We start from the raw sequence: 17,310 nt of genomic DNA on the forward strand, positions 1-17,310 counted from the left end.
GCAAAAGTGGTGAGCAATGGTGTTGCTCTGAAGACCTCCAACCAAAGGCCTTTTGCAGATTTGCCAGGAGAAGCCTTACCTTACAGTGACACAGAATGGATTCTCAGCTTCCAGTCACCTGAATCCAGACTTGCTCCCAGAGAAAACAGCATTCCCTTAGGGTGGTCCCTCTGGAACTGCCCGGAAACCAGGTGCCTAGCCTATGGTTGTGTGTGTGGTAACCAAATCCTGGAGCTGAGGCCAACTAAAAGTGAGGATCCTGGTCTGAAAGGCTCAAGCCTCAACTTGGAGTCCAGGCAGTTCCAGAGCTTGGCAAAGGCAACACCACTGTTGTTGGTGAGGCGATTCTTCTGAAATGAGGTCAGGAGGCCCTTAGCATTTGTGTCCAGTACTAGGGGGATCTCAAAGAGCACTTTCTGCTTCCAAACTTGCACAAAGCTGTTTCACAGACTATCTTGTAAAACTCACTTGTCATGCCCTTTGGCCAGTTTGTTGGCCTAAGTCTAAATCCTATCAGACTCACCTTCGCTTTCTTAGGCCCCATTATGCTTCACTCTTCTTAAATACCATTTTCTCAGGTTCTCTTGCTTCAGTCCAAGTGGCATTTTGTTCCTTCCCACTACCTGCTTTTCTTCTGCTGAGCACTGACGTCCCAGAGGTTACAACTGAGGTCTTAGTTTTCAAGATTGTGATTTCAAATGATACGCAAAGCTGGAGAAACATTGCTCAACCTCTTAAGGTAGCAGTTGCAATAACATGGGCCCCAGGGGAAATGGATATGGGATGGAATGGGAGAACAAAGAATTAGGCCTCCCCGATGGTGCAGGGGTTAAGTCTATATGCCAGCCACTGGGGCATGAGTTCAATCCCTAGCCAAGGAGCTAACCCAATTGGCACAGCAGACCTCTCCTGTCTCACCCGCTGCTCCCCTCAGCAGTGTATTTCAGTAGATCTGCCTCTTCTGCTCCCTGCTCTGTCTATGCTGAATCCTCTCACCCCTGCACCTCTGGCCTACACCCAAGTTCTTCTATGCATAAATAAATGAAAATAAATTAAAAAAAAAAAAAGAACAAAGAACACAACTGGGCAGGGCAGTGGCCCATCCAGGTTTGCAACCTGTCTTTTCCTCCTCACTGACTGTGTTCCTTAGGCCTGGAGTGCCACACTTCTTGCTTCCAGGACTGGCACTAGAAGTTGGGTCTAGAGCACTAATGAGTGCAGCGTCTCTGTCAGGTGCTGGTAAGATGCTTCAGTGACATTTCAAACACTGATGCTCTGCTTCCACAGAACACTAGGTGTAAAACAGTGGAGGCGGTCTGAGATCCACTTAGCAATTTCTTTATAAAGGTGACATAATAAACATTTTTTCCAGATAAGAGTATGCATTTATGCATTTTTCACAATTTTCCACAGACCATTCATTACTTTGCACCTGAGCACAGGCAAGGGGTGTGCGTGCGCGTGTATGTGCGTGTTAGGGGTGATGAGGTCAAAGAATAAGGCAGGAATAAGAATTTGAAAAAATTCTTCCCTCTAGCACCAGGATAGCACGAAGCAAATCAATGCATCTGAGGCAGCAAATGGATAGAAATCTCTCTGCCATCACCCTGTGCTCAGAAGAGACTAGAACACTTCCTGGCCTTTAAATGTTCTGCCTATAGAACTCATTGTAATTTTTTTTCAGGAGAACTTCAAAATTAATTTGGCTTCCCTGCATCTTGTCCTATTTTAATCTAACTGTCAACCGTCCATTCAAAAATAAAGATCATACGAGATGCATACAACTGCCTTTGAGACGTAAGGATGAAAAACGGACTATGAAAGAGGTTAATGTTGTCATTCCAGAGAGATAACCTCGGTTGCTATGGCAAGGAAATTTCTGTCAATCACTCCGATGAAGTTGGTTCCTCTTGTGAGAACAGCTTCTATCAGAGCAGTTTGAATATATTTGCCACCAAGCTTTGACTCCAATGAGGACAGGCCTGTGCTTTATCGGATGGAATATCGTAGAGTTAAAATGCAGTGCCTATAGCACACAGCAGAATGAAACTGCAAGCTCTTGGAATGGGCCAATTTAACCGCCAGGCTATGCGCACTTTAATCTCTAGGCAAGGATGAAAGGATTTGAGCAAGAATAGAGCTGAACATGACCCACAATGGAAAAGATCCAAAAATACAATGTGTGGTGTGATTTGGTTTGTAAAATGGGAGTTCTTCTTGATAGATGAGTTGATCGATTAAAATTTTTTTTCAATGATTTTGATCCATGGCGTTCACAGCTCAATGATTGGCCCTTCCTACTGAAATTTATTCAGGCAATAATCCACAAGAAATTGGTTGTTTTCAGCAGTTTATGACTTGTTATTTAACATTTAACAGAATGGCTATTTATTTTGGAAACAACCAATTGTGAGAGGTTTATTGCTATTGTAAACCATAATCAACTGCTTGTATCATTACTAGTTTTGCAAGAGATAAAATGGGCAGCTGCAAGGGGAAAATTGTAGAGTAGCTTTAAACATTTGCATTTGTGATTGTGCGGGGGAACTACTTCACCTTGAAGCTCGCCTGCATTTACACCAACTATACACTTGCCTTTAGTATTAAAAATCAGGCATTCTGGTTAAAATGGGATCCAAATAAGATGGTGCTCCAGAAGGTCTCTGCAAATGTTTTTAAATGGCTTGCATGAAAAAAAGATTTACATGAGCTAGGACAATGCTGTAGATTACATTTTGTTTATCCGAGTATCATACTAGGAATGACATTTCATTGCTTTTATAGAAAACCAAGTGTTCGAATCATTTATTCCACCAAACCTCAGAGAGTTCCTTCTGTCACCAGGGTTTCATAAGCTTTAGCACTTGCTGCTTCACTGTAGGATTCACTGCGGTGGACTATGACCAAGAACATGACTACATCTCTGAGCAGCATGCAGCCAGAGCCCCGGAGAGTGCGTGCTCCCTGAACCAGGATTCATAGAGGACACCAGGAGCATCAAAGCCACACTGATTCCTTGGGAAAGTTTGGTCTGAGTTGTTTGCAGTTTTTCTTGCTGTTACTGGTGGGACAGAGGGAACAAAGGGGGCCTCAAGGCCCCCAGCAGATGAGTTTCTGGAGCTCTGGGGCAATGACAGGAACTGCAGCAATCTCAAATCACTGCACCTCTCTGAGCACCGGCTGCAACTTTAAAATTGGAGAGCACAAAAAACTACCTGTCCTTGCTACAAAAAGGTGATCCTGAGAATTAAAAAGAGGAGTAAGATCTCAAAAAATAAATTTGGAAAGGGTTAAGATCAAGAACAAAGCTTTAACAAATAACATTCTCAGTTATTTTGCATGTCTAAATCCAATAACTACAAAGATTTTATTTGGTGCCAGACATTTGGTATTTGAAAGATTCTTTTGTAGGCATAGCCACCTGACTTCCTCAACCCCAAGGTTTTCCAGGCAGGGCTCCACACACAGTATTTTATCTTTGGGAAAAAGCTGTGGGAGATGAAAGATGCATTTTTGTCTGTGGTCTGGGGAAGAAGGAATCATTTTCAGATGGGTAGCTCCACCAACAATCACCTGCTGAGGATGTGGTGCAGGCTGAGGGGCATGATCCTTAGCAGTACTTGCATTCCACAGCCTTGGAGTGGTGTAGAAGTTTCCAGGGACACAAGAGGCAAAGAGTGACAGACCAGGGAAGAGGGAAGGGCAGAAACAGGTGCAGAGGAAGATGAAGAAAGCATGTGTGTGGCGGGGGAAAGGGAGAGAGAGTGTGGGCCGCCTGAGCAAGCCAGCGCCTTCTGATGCTCCAGGGAGCTGACCAAAGGGCTCATTAGTAACTGCAGCATTGAACAGAAGGGAGGAAAGAAGGCAACAGAACGGAATCTAGAGGCTATCTTTGTTTCCGGTGGAATTGCTGCAAAGGGCAAATTCATTTCCAAAGATGACAGACTTGGACAATTTTTCTTTTTTTTTAAATCTCTCCAATCCCCTACGGCTTAAACTAAGAAGCATAAAAAGATATGAGAAGGTTGGCTGCGTTTTCATGCAGGGAGCACACACTGGGACTTGGCACAGCTGCCCTGTGGGCAGAGGACTGGGGCTGTTGGGATCCAGAAACCTGCCCCAGGCCCAGAGCTGCCCCTTTTTCACCCTGGAGGAAAGGCCACTAATGCCACTGTACGACCGGGATGCCAAGTTTCCTCAACATTTAATTATCCAGATTTCTAGTACAAAAATAACAATATTGCCACCTTGTACCCAGCGTTAATTATGTGCCAAGGGCCATCTTAAATGTTTTTCACACATTATCTCATTTATTCCCAATAAGAAGGTACTGCTACTGCTTCCATTTCACAGAAGGGATCACATCTGTCTGAATGTATTCTTAACTTGCCTCATACACACACCCATGCATACAATATTTTTAATTTAAAGGAAAAAACTCTACACACCCATGCACACAATATTTTTAAGTAATTTAAAGGAAAAAACTCTACAGCTCTACACATCTGCACACATGTAACCTACATTTTGTCAAATTCCAGTGATAATGAACTTAAAACTCTGTATACCCAGTTTTCCACATATGCACCATCATCTCATGATCATCAGCATTATGCTATCTCCATCATCCTTTGATTTAAATAAAAGAAATTGGGCATGAAAAACATCTATGCCAGGTCCTTGAGGATTTACATTAGGTATATGCAAACCCAGAAAATATTTGCTGAGCTCCTCTGATAGGCCAAGCACTGTGCTACTTCCTGGTTAAGCTCACAGCCCCCACCGATAACACCTGTCCCGGCACCCCTGAGGCAGCCTCTGCACCAGCCCAGACTACAGATCCTGGCCCAGGTCCAGCGTGGTGAGAACGAGGAGGAGAACAGGTTCAACATTGCCTGTCTTCATTTCTTCCTAAGGCAGCCACAACAAGCAGTGTGAGGGTACTGGAGTGTTCCTGGGGCTCCTCATGCCTATGCTGCTTCTCTCGGGGCACATGCGGTATTCTCTAGTCCTGCCAGCTGGTGTGGATTCGAGTTCCACCTAGACGGGGAATATAGAAATGCTGCCTTTGCACCCCGAGCTCTTTAGCCACCAGAAACAATGGATAGAACCAAACAAAGCAGTAATCCTGCCACATAACTAGCAATGTCCAGCATCTAGGTCAGTGCATTCCAGCGGAACTTCCTGCAATAGTGGAAATGTTTGACATCTTCACTATACAAAATGGTAGCCGGTGGGGGCATGGGGCTACTGAGCACTTGATGGGAACACTTGCGATATGTGGCTAGTGCACCTGAGAAGATAAGTTTTAATTGAATTTCGGTAAGTTAAATTCATATTTAAACAGCCACATGTGGCTGCTAGCTATCATAGTAGGCAGTGTAATTCTAGGTGAACCAGCACCAGGGCTGTCTCCCTGGCTATGTTGCAGGCCTACAAGTTTTTATCCATGCATCCAGGGGTTCCTGTGGACAGGCCTACCTTTCCTTCTGCAGCCCTAATTTTCACAGCAGTTTGACTCCTAGGCTTTGTGTGTAGGTGGCAGGAGGCAGAGAGAAGGATTATGTGCATCAGGCAGCCTCGATTTATAATTGGCAACAACTCAGGCTGATTAAGCAGAAGTGAACACATTATAAGGAAAATGAGACACAGACACAAGAACCAGATACAGCATCCCACAGCCAGGACAGTGGTTGGGACCAAGGGAGTCACAGTCTACATCACTGCTGCTGCTGACATCAGACACTGGATGCCACTGGTCAGATGGTTGCCAGTACTGCCCTTGAAAGGCCATCCTTCTGCAGCAACTGCCAGCACCCTCATCGACATCATGACTCTGGGAGGGTTAGTGATATCTGGGTCCTCAGCTCACCCGTTAGCAGATTAAGAGGCTGATGAAACAAGTAGCTGCCATATATAGTTACTACAGTGGAAGACAGGCTGTACCTTCGCTCAGGGAATTCCACAAAGCTAGGAGGGGAATGCAGACACTTGGTGGTAAAAAGAATAAATATTCAATGTGACCACACCACACCACACTTAACCAGTGAGATTGATAGAAAAGATTATCTGACTCTAGTCAGGTCAACAGAAGACTGCACAGCCAAATTCTACCATATTTGGCAGCCCTGTAGAACTGCTGTCTCTGAAAGGCCCTTAGTGTGATAGCTCAGGATGCTAAATCACAGCCCCGTGAATGCATTGTGTGAGTTCTGGGAACATCGATGAGTTTATTGTTCATGAACTTTTACAGAGTTGTTTTTATGAGAAAAAATTTTCAGAGGCCACCATGCCTGGGAAGCAATGTGTGAAGAAAGCTAGTGATTCACATTGTGTTTGGATAATTGCCTTAAGGTCAAAAATCATGGCCTACTTGAAGCCTGAGTAGAAGACACCAGAGTATGTATATTATGCATAAGCCCCTTTGTTTTTTTTTCCTTCCCTTTCTCATCCTTACTCCCCTTTGCCCTGATTTTGTTGCTTACTTAAGGTAAGTGGTTTATTTTACATTTTAATTGTTTATGCAATCACTTTACCTCCTTTTTGGAGTACATCAAAACAAAAATATATAATTATGAGTCCACAATTACACCGAGTTCATTTTAAAATAATAAGTTCGCAGAAAGAAGAGACAACAGACTCTGCCTAGGAGGTGGGCAGGGAAGGAACTGCCAGGGAAAGCTGCTGAGGGAGCAACCTTTGAAGACTGGAGTAGACATTTATTTCTAAAAGGGACAAGGCAAGGGAGAGCCTTCCAGGCAGCATGAGCAAAACCATTATTTAATTTTGGTTTTCAGCTTTGTTTTTGTGTTTAAACAAGGCAGTCTGGAGGTGATGTTTTATTGCACAGGCTCCTGGATGGTTTTGTCTGGTTCATGTTCTTGCCTTCCATGTTTTTCCTATTAACTAAGGGGCCCGCAGCAGAGTGGGAGAGAACTCTGAGGCTAAATTAAGAGGCTATCTGCTGACCCTGCTTGGATCCCATCTGCCCCACTTGGCCGCCATCCCCATGACAGGTGGGCCTGGCAGGCAGTTCAGGCCTTTCCGCTAATTGTGGGCAACTCTGAAAAAGCCTGCTCACTCTCTTTGAAAAGAAACACCCAAATAAATCCACCCACTTTGGTAGACTTAGCAGCCTAAGTAGCTTTCTGGAGAGCAAATGGTGCCCGACCAATTTAATTTCCTTGTCTGAGAGAATGAAAGAGCACACGGATAAGGAAACAAGCAAAAGATGTAATCTCCTGGGGCTGTGGGAGAGCTTTTGACTCTGCCCGGCGGGAGAGCCTCATTGACTGAGCAAAATGGCAGGGTCACAGTGGAGTGAAGCGCAGAGGTAGGTGAAGTGGCACTTGACGGCCAACAAACCTGAGGCCCAGAATCTGGAGGGGAAGCCCAAGCTCTGGGGCCAAGCTCAAGGTGGGATATTTCAAAGATAGAAGGGTTCCTTATTTGCCAATCTGGTGATCTTCCTTGTGGACTTTAAGCAGGGAGTAGAAAAATCTCTGCTGTGAGGGGTTGGTGGGCAATTCTTTCTGGGGAAGTCATGGTTCTGCAAAGCGAGGGTTCCTCTTCTCTGGGTGCAGAGCCTTCTATGGGAAGCAACACCTTGTGTCTTAGCTTTGGTCGTCTCAAGTGTCAGGCGGGCAGGCAGACTCAGGCTTGGATGATAACTCTGATCGTTCGTAGTAGCTGGGTGATCTCAGGCCAGTCACTCCGCCTCTCCAGACTTCAGTTTCCTATTGTAAAATGGGCATAATTCTATTCACCTTGTGCGAACAAAGAACTAGAGGTCAAAATAAAGGCAAAATGCACGGTGCCTGGTACTCAATAAGTGTTATTTCCTTTCCCTCATGGTCCCAAGGCTTCCCAAATGGCCTGGGCCCATTGACCCAGCACTACTGACATTAGCCGAGATATGCCATCATATCTCTAATGAAACAAACATCTCTCAGGGCCAGAGGACCAGGCCCAGCAACGTAATCGCAAATAGATATAGCCAGTTGGACTTTGGTTTTTTATTTTTACGCTTTATTTTTGTTCTATTCTATTGATATATACTTAACATACAACACTGTATAAGGTATACCATGTGATCATTTAATACTCTTATATATAATCATTGTGAAATGTTTACCAAAATAGGGCTAACCTTTCTATCACCTCATATAATTATCATTTTTTACTTTTGTGGTAAGAACATTAAAGATCTACTCTCGTAGCAAGGTTTGAGTAGATAATACTGTATTGTTAACTAGTCACTGTTGGATCCCCAAGCTTCTTTATCTTGTAACTGCAAGTTTGTAGTCTTTGACCAACATCTCCCTGTTTCTTCCACACCCCTGCCTCTGGCAACCACTACTCACTCTACTCTGTTCTATGGGTTTGGCGATTTTAGGTTCCATATGTAAGTGTAACCATTAATTTTTCCTGTCTAACTTATCTCACTTAGCATAATGCCCTCAAGCCCACCCACATTGCTACAAATGGCAAGATTTTCTTCTTTCTTCAGGCTGAATGATATTCCATTACACAGTAGTTCCCCTGTATCATTGGCTAGATGCAATTTAAGACCTCCAGTGGGTGCCTGAAACCCTTTATTTATTGCTTTTTCCTATACATACATACCTATTATATAGTTTAACTTATAAGTGAGACACAGTAAGAGATTAACAATAACTAATAAAATGGAACAATTATAACAATATGCTGTAATTTATATGAATGTGGACTCTTATCAACATATCTTATTGTGTCTAATGTTTTCAGACTTCAGTTGATCTTGGGTAACTTAAAAATCCTGTTTGTGGTCTCTTCTAAGCCTATAGATTCAGGCCATATTTCAGTTCCTGCTCTCCAGCCATGTGTCAGGGGAGTAAGTCACAGGGTGGGGATGTGCATGGATGAGGTGCTAGGACCACTGGAGGTGCCCATGGGCCAGCTGAGGGGGAGGGCACAGGTAGGTATCCAATTAGCTGTGGTGGGCCTCCTTTTGGTGTCTGTGATGTGGTTAGTCAGATTGTATCCTTTTTATATGTTCCATTTAATAGTAAGTGCTCAATAAATGTTGGCTAAATGTACAAGAACTAAGAGAATATAGGTTAGGGAGCCAGCTGATATCCCCTCTGTTGCATTCTTGAACCAAGAGGATGCAGGAGCTCTTAGTCTGTAATCCTCTCTCTGGATGTAGGCGAATATGTGGCTGTGGGCAGGGTGAGTGCCAGCTTTCTCGCTCACGAGGTATGTGATTCTACATTACTTAGTTCATCTCTGTGGCACAGAGCAATAAACAAAAACCTTCACTCAATAACACCAGAATTAGATAAGTCCCTGCAGGGAAAGTTGAGTGACAGTGTAATGCGATTCATCCCCCAAATAGCTAAAGAATCCATTGGTCCAGGTTTACCACAAAACCATGCCAAATGTTGAAGAGAACACTCAAGGCACTGTAATTTGTGTCTCTGCTAAATATTAAGATACTTTTGATTCTATGTTTAATCATCACAACAACTTGCAAGGCAAAAGAGTGGTTTCTTAAACTTTTTATGGATGAGCTCAGCCTCTGGGCCACATTTCAGAAAAAAGTTTTTAAATGCATAGAATAAAAAAATACTTTACCAGGAAACCAATTAGTTTAAAATACAGTTCTCATTAAACTAAAAAAAAACCCGAAAGTATGATATCATAATATATGTGTCTCATTATTAGTACATTAAATATCTGGATCTAGAAGCAAGTCTAAAAACTGTAATTTTGAAGGTGAAAGATGAATACAAATGATATGTAGATAACTGTAATAACTGAAATGCGATATGAAAACATGTTATTTCTCTTGCTGACAAAGTTGTGGGTTGCTAACATTACTGTGATTTGTTGCCTACATTCATAATGGAAAATAAAAATGATTTCCCCCCTTATCCAAGTCCAAAGACCCTGATTCCATCCACTATTTCCTTGGAAGTGCATTAAGATAAATGTTTTTATCTTCAGTCTACAGATGAGGAAACATGGGTTCAGCGAAGTTAAGTAACATTTTAGAGATCACACAGTAAGTAAAAGAGTCAAGGTTCACACTCAGAAGTTAGCAAGCTTGTTCGTTTCATAATAGCAGGGCTTTGCAATCTTTGATGAGCATGCTAATCACTACGGAACCTTGTAAAAAGCATAGTCCTAGGCCTGCCCCTGGATTTTGTGTTTCAGATTTGCAGTGGGGTCTGAGATGAGTTTCTCATTACTTCCCTATGATGCTAATGCTACTAGTCCTAGACAACCAAACTGTACTTCCCAGTAAGATTTGGGGAAACCCTATTGAAAGTAATGAGTTTATCAGTGCTTGACTCCTGAGGGAGAAAGCATGATAACCCTGGCATTATCTTATGCTAAAAGTCTTGTATGAAAGTCAGTGCCTTTGTAGTCAGGACTTACGGTATAGGCTTGTTCTCCCCATTTTTTGCAGTATTTTCTTCTGCTTTGGTTAAATTTTTTCTTAATATGCCCACTTTGGACTTGATTCTTCTCCAGGCTGTCTTCAAATTCCATTTCAAGTTGGTTTCACTTAAATAAAATGCTGCAGGGGAACCGAAGACCCAGGGTGATTAACCTCACACAGGCCTGGAAGGAGCTGAATCTCCCTCCCACCTTGCACAGGACCCCAATCCCTGCTGCCGGCTGAGCTCCATGATGCCCACATTTAGACCACAGTCCTCGTTTGACTAGATGCAGAAATACCAGGGGGATTTAAAAAAATAAAAAAACAAAAAACAAAAAAACTTGCCTGACTCTCACCCCGGGAAATCTGATGGTCTGGAATGCTGTCTGAGTATTGGAATTTGTAAAAGCTACAAGGGTGATTATAGTAGTGAATCACTGGCTTAGTGAAAAGAAATCAATTATGGTCACTGTTATGGAGTACCAGCTCTCTGTTTGATGTTTTACACCTATCACTATTTCATCCTGGTAATATGATCCCCATTTTACAGATAAGGAAACTGAGGGCTTATAGAGATTAATTTGTCCAAAGCCACATAGTATGCAAGTATATGAGCCTGAATTTAAATCCATATTAATCTGCCTCCAAAGCCCGAGTTCTTAATCCTGCCATTTCCCAACAGAGGTGACATGAAAGTAGTAATTGTTTTTGCCCCCAGATTGGATGCCCCTTTAATTCAGAGTTTAACCTCTTTGCTGTGATCAGCACTTAATGCCATAGATCTAGAAATCCATCAGGCTGAACCTAGGAGAGGCCTAAAGATCTACAAGGACATTTCCAGTTCCATCCCCAGATTCTTAAGTCTATTTGACACAAAAGTGCCTTCTGTACATTTTACTGGATCTCTCTGGGCATCCAAAATGCAACATGACAAGGGACAAATGTCCTGACAGGTATGGATGTCTCTGGACTGTGATCATATTGGAATGACAGCCCCAAGAAGGCTTGCTACATTTCTCAGCTTCCACTCTACGCTAGGAATGAAGTGTTTAGGAACTCACACTATGACTCTGAAGGGAAGGCCTTCCAGGTAAGAACACATCCAACTCTACCCGCTCTTGATTTGTGACAGGGGAAGGTGCTTACGCTCTGGAAGCCACTCTTCTTGAGTTAAAAAAATGGGGACAAAAGTAATCTGTTAACTGGATTGTTGTAAGAATTAAACAGATAATGCAGATAATGTTTGACACAAACATCAGCCCTCCATAACAGATCGCTATTACTATTCTCATGCCTTGGTTTGCCATAAATCTGGCCAAAGGACTTTTTACTTCCCCTAAATTCTCTCAGATCAAATTTTTAGCTATTAAATAAGTATTGTACTTTAGTCACACATATGGCTACTTGGTTATTTACTTTAATAAAATTATTTTAACTTCATTACAATGTTATTATAAAATACTATAGTTTGATTTCTAATCTAAAGATCTGTGTTTGTTCATGGGCATTTTCCTATAAAGACAGTTTCTTAAGATTTTATGAGATGTCCTGGAAGGGGTCCCAGAAATAAGAAATGGATATCGGACTTATTGGTAATTTATTAGTCATTCTTTTATTTTTTTTTTTTTATTTTTTATAGAGGCATGCTTTATTTATTTATTTGTTTGTTTGTTTTGTTTATACATGCACTGGGTAGTCAGAAGCGCGGGAGGGTGAGAGAATTCACCAGAGCCAGAGCGGGGAGCAGAGCAGGCAGAAGGACCGAAGGACACTGCTGAGGGGAGCAGCGGGCGGCAGGAGAGGTCTGCGTGCCATGTGGGACCCTCCTCCAGTGGCCGGGGAGCAGCCGGGGATCGAACCAGCGCCGCAGAGGCTGCGGGCAGCTTCGCAACCCAGCGCTCAACCGCTGCGCCACCGGGGAGGCCCTATTAGTCATTCTTTTAAAGACACATTTGTTGTATAGCCTAATTTGTACCATACTTGAAATAATAGGCCAGTAGAGTCAAAGAGATAAGCAGTAAAAATGAGTATTTTTAGAAAACCTACTACGTACAGGCATTAAAAAGGTATATCCCTATGTATGAAATCACGAAATTTCCCAAATAACCCTCGAAGGCACATAATCTATCCATTTATGGGCTAAGAAGTCAAAAGAAAGGCTACACAACTTCCACAAGATCACTTTGCTAATAGAAAGTGGATAGAGGATTTCAACTTAGGTCTGTGTCACTGCGAAATGTGTGACAACTATATGCCTTTTGGTGAGTGGCTAATTCAAGTGGTTTTGAAAAGGTGAGGCCCTGCCCGGAATCATGAAACTCATTAGCTGCAGACCTTGGGGACAAAAACCCAAGTTTTCAGACCCTAGAATGAAAGGAACTCGGACGCATTCTTTTTTGAGAAAACCGCCATCTTTAAAATGTTTAGAAAACACAAAATCCTCAAATTTTTACCGGATAATTTAGACATGTAACATTATCAGAAAATGTCTGATGATTACACAAAGTTTTGTTGCCCTTCCCATTCCCAAAGAGGCATCTACATAAATACTATCAGCAAAGAGAAGTGCAAGACACCACTGACTCTGAAAGTACGCCAAATTGGTAACGTGTGTAGGTGCATCTGTGTAGGTAACAAACATATGGTGGTGGTGGAGACAACCACCAAAGATGACTCTTTGTCAAGTGAGAAACAGCTTCATAAAAAGCTGATCATATGCAGATACCATTAGAGCAATGCAAATCTCTTGCAGATGTTGCCTGGCAGTTTTACACCTGGCTCTGTGAAAAATACTAATTGCTTTCAATAATCAAACTAGTACAGTCAGACATCTGATTGGCTGGGTTGCAAAGGAAAATTTTAAATCCATTGTTGTGGTAAGTCTGCAGCTCGAAGCCTATAGAGCATGCTATTCACAATGAAGTATATGCTTGATGTTGGCAAACACATAAAACAGACCCAGATAGAAAACTTGAAATAATACAGTATTGCCCAAGATAGATTTAAACAAACAGAAGATCTCTCAGCCACCTGCAAAATGGAGCAAAGATACATGCCTGGAGCTAGAAATAAAAATACCAATTTCAAAGTCTTTGCTATGAGGCTATGCACTTCCCCCATTTACAAGAGAAAGGCTCAGCACTCTAGTGACTGTTCAAATGCAGAATGGTTCTTACATGAAAAATCAATGCTGCTATTCCTTGCAAAAATATTAATAATGCCTTGAGCAAACTCTTCCCTTCAAGGAGTCCAGAACATTCAATGCATCTCTTGTTATTTTTCATTCCTTTCTCATTAGTCTCACCATCTCACTCAGTGGGTAGGTAGATGGGTGGTATTCCAGAAGGAAAGTACAAGGCAAGGCAGGCTGGGGAGCTGAGCTGGGGACCCAGAGCTCACTGAGGGCCCAGCAGGAATCACACCCCAGTGCTACAGGCTGATGTATGTGTAACTAAGTGGGTGCAAAAGTTTTAAAAAGAACAAGAGTAGGAGAGATATTTAGGAAAAAGAAAAACTTTCACCATCATTGTGGATTTGTAATTCCTAGACAGCAAAAACCAAAAATTCAGTGATCAACTGTCATGCATTTCATCATTGAATCCAGAAAGTTGGAAGCCTTGTTACCAGAACACTATAATCTTAAAGCCTCTTTTGCTTGATCAAGTTGTCTCTGGAAGTCAATTTATACAGCAGTAAGTTAATCCCACTGCTGCCAGTGAATGAGGTGCTGCCAATTACCATCTGACCTCCTCTAACTAGGTGTTCATGGCTCCAGACTGGAGACAAATCTGTCAGCCAGAGAGTTCTTCTTTCCTCAGAAGTAACTACCAGCCAAGCTTTGGGGTAAACCCCTATTCCTTTGATACTGAAAGTATAAGAGAGCCTCAGATCTCCTGACACTAGACACTTGACTTAGACTCTGAGAGAAGAAGCTGTAACAAACTAAAAGCACACCTGAGCCATCTCCAAGACCCTAAGAACCGCTCTTCAGGCATTCTTGTTATATTAAGAAATTTAACCTTCAAAAAGGAAGTTGGTAACACATTAAAACTATCTATTTGTATTTATATATGCAGTATACGTAGAGAAGAGTGGCTTTCATAGATATATTTTGAACAAAAAATTCAAATTAGTAATTTCATCCATTGCATATTTTCAGGTTTTCCCCTTCACTACATTTCTTAAATTTAAAATCCCACACAGCATACGTATTCTGGGAGTTTTCATATCGTGGTAATAGATACTCAATTATGTCTGTATAGAAAACTGATGTTCTATACATAAGTCCTGTCAACAGTCAAATATAATGTTTATCGTGTGAGTCTATGTATTATTCTTAATTCACCAGATCGCTGTGAAAAATATATTTCTCCCCTGACAAAACAAAATCCAAGCTTGTATTTTATGGTAGATGGTCTCTTTGTTATGTTAACCCTACACTGTCAGTCTTCTACTGATTTGAGAACAGGTCATACCCTGACATGAGAGAGATATGAGACCCTCCCAGGCCACTTCAGTGACTGGAACATGCACTGATGGTCTAACTGGCTTTGCTAGAGATTACTGAGATGTGGCTGCTCCATGGGCCAGAAGTGTGTGTGTGCCTATGTGCGTAACCTTCCAAGAGGGCAAAGACAGGGTAAGATGTGAGAAACAGTAGGCACATCTAACCGTTCTGCCAGAAACGGAATACTGGCCCTATTCCTCGCCTACACTATATGGGATCTAGGCAAGTGTGCAGACATATTCAATAATATATTCTGGGATGACAGTTTGGTTGTGTCAGCACTTCCATACCAATGTCTATAAGTGCCAAAGCAAGAAATAAGGAAATAAACCAAGAAATCAGGCATTTTTCTTGGATGTCTACATTGTAAGATAAATACAACAATCAATTCTAAAGTATTGCTGGATGATTTCCATTTTTCACTTGCTTATTTTAGTATGAGATAAAAATCTGTTTCACCAATGGCTCTAAGAAAATTCACGTCTATGGTTTTGAACCAATCAATACTATATCCTGAGGGACAACTGGTCAAGTATCTCATGAAGTGGAGGAAGATGTAAAAGAAATTGAAGCAGAGGCTGTATGAGAGATCACCATGTAGATGAAATTATATAGCACATAAGGTTAGTGTCTTTTTCTTTAACAAGAGTTGTATGACAGAACAATTGAGTGTAAATTCAATTTTGGCAAGTCAGATTTAATTTTAACTGCATGGAGAAAGTAGATAAAGCATCTTACAGTATACCCTTTACAATTTTAAAGCAAAACAAATACAACAGTGTATATGTATATATGTATTCATTTACTTCCACATTTCCACATATTAGATTTAAAAGAAAACAGATGCTGTTTACCAGGAAGGAAAGAGCCAAACAAGTATAGAGCATATGAAGGGGTACAAAATGGAATAGAAAACAATAGAATAGAATGCACACTGAATGCCTAAGTACCCAGAATTTGAGGGACAAAGCATTATTCAGATCTGAGTGGGGTTAATTAGGGAGGGTTGCATTTCTGTGTGTACATGCAACTGTTTTGTACAACATTGCACTACACAACATTCCAACATAGCCTGAGATGCAGACTATGCAACTCGCCACCAGAGGACAAACATTACTAGGTAATTTTATCCTACTCCAGAGATACAGCAGCCAAAATGTAAATACTTCTAAAGTCAATGATTGATTATTCACATTCATAGAAAGAGCAAAAGCATAGATAACCCATGAGTTAATAAATGGAAAGATCACTGTGCATTTCTCTTTGAATACAGGTATATTTAACATTCAAAAAACTCACAGGTCTGCTATGAATATTATAGTCCCAAGGAGTTAAAACTCTTTTCACCATTTAATTAGAGCAGCTGAATGTAGAGGTGATAATCTCAAAGACGCATTCTTTAGTGATTAAAGTTCTGTTAGATAACCTTATAAAGGGGCAAAATATAATTTTGGAGTTTGGCATAAAAGCATGGAATGAATGAGTAACCTAGTCCATAACTGGAATATTGGAAAGTAATTTTCAAAAATTCTACAACAGCACTGCAATTCCCTTTCTAATGTTGTAAGTCATCTTGTGTTTCAGTGGTCTCACTTTATAACCTTAATTTTTTTTCATTGTCTCTCTGCTCCTCTCAATAAATTCAGCCTTCTTATTCTCATCTTACTGTACTGAGTGATTTCTTCAGTCCTCCCCCTTGGTCTACCCTTCCAGTTTCATCAACTGTCTCCTCAATTGCTCCAAATGTTCTCCAAGAAAGCTCTTGTCCATGAATGATTCAAATAAAATTTCACCAAAGTTTCCTCTATGGTGACTCTAAGTCAGAGAACCCCTATCTGTAGAATTTACTACTGAAGCTTTGCTATATGAAGTTAGATGGGCAGCACAAGCTTTTAGAGCAGAATTAAATACATTACGTACTGCTTTCATATAATGCCAAATAACACTGTATCCTTATGTAAACCTATTTTCCTAATCTATAGCCCATGATCACAATCATGAGAAAAAGACCCAAGAGTCATACAAGCCCTTTCATTCTATCATGATACCCATGTAGTGAGAATCAGCACAACAGAATGGAAAGGTAAAGAATGTCTACTTAAGAGTAAAGTCAAGCTGGATTTGGATCCCAGTCCCACCACTTACTAGCTATGTAATCTTGGGAATGTCCCCAGACTCCTTTGAGCCACTTTTCTAAATCTGTAAAATGGTATAAAAATAGTACATACCTCCTAAGGGTGCTATGAGAAGTGAGAGAGATAATATACGTACAAGGGTCAAAGGTACTCAACAGGTATTAGCTGTTATTATTAAAATACTTTGAATTTATGAAAGTGAGCTGATTCTAATTTCTTGGTCTTTAACTTAGATGTCAATA

Source organism: Talpa europaea, assembly GCF_964194135.1.
Source record: "Talpa europaea genome assembly, chromosome: 6".
Taxonomy (NCBI): Eukaryota; Metazoa; Chordata; class Mammalia; order Eulipotyphla; family Talpidae; genus Talpa; species Talpa europaea.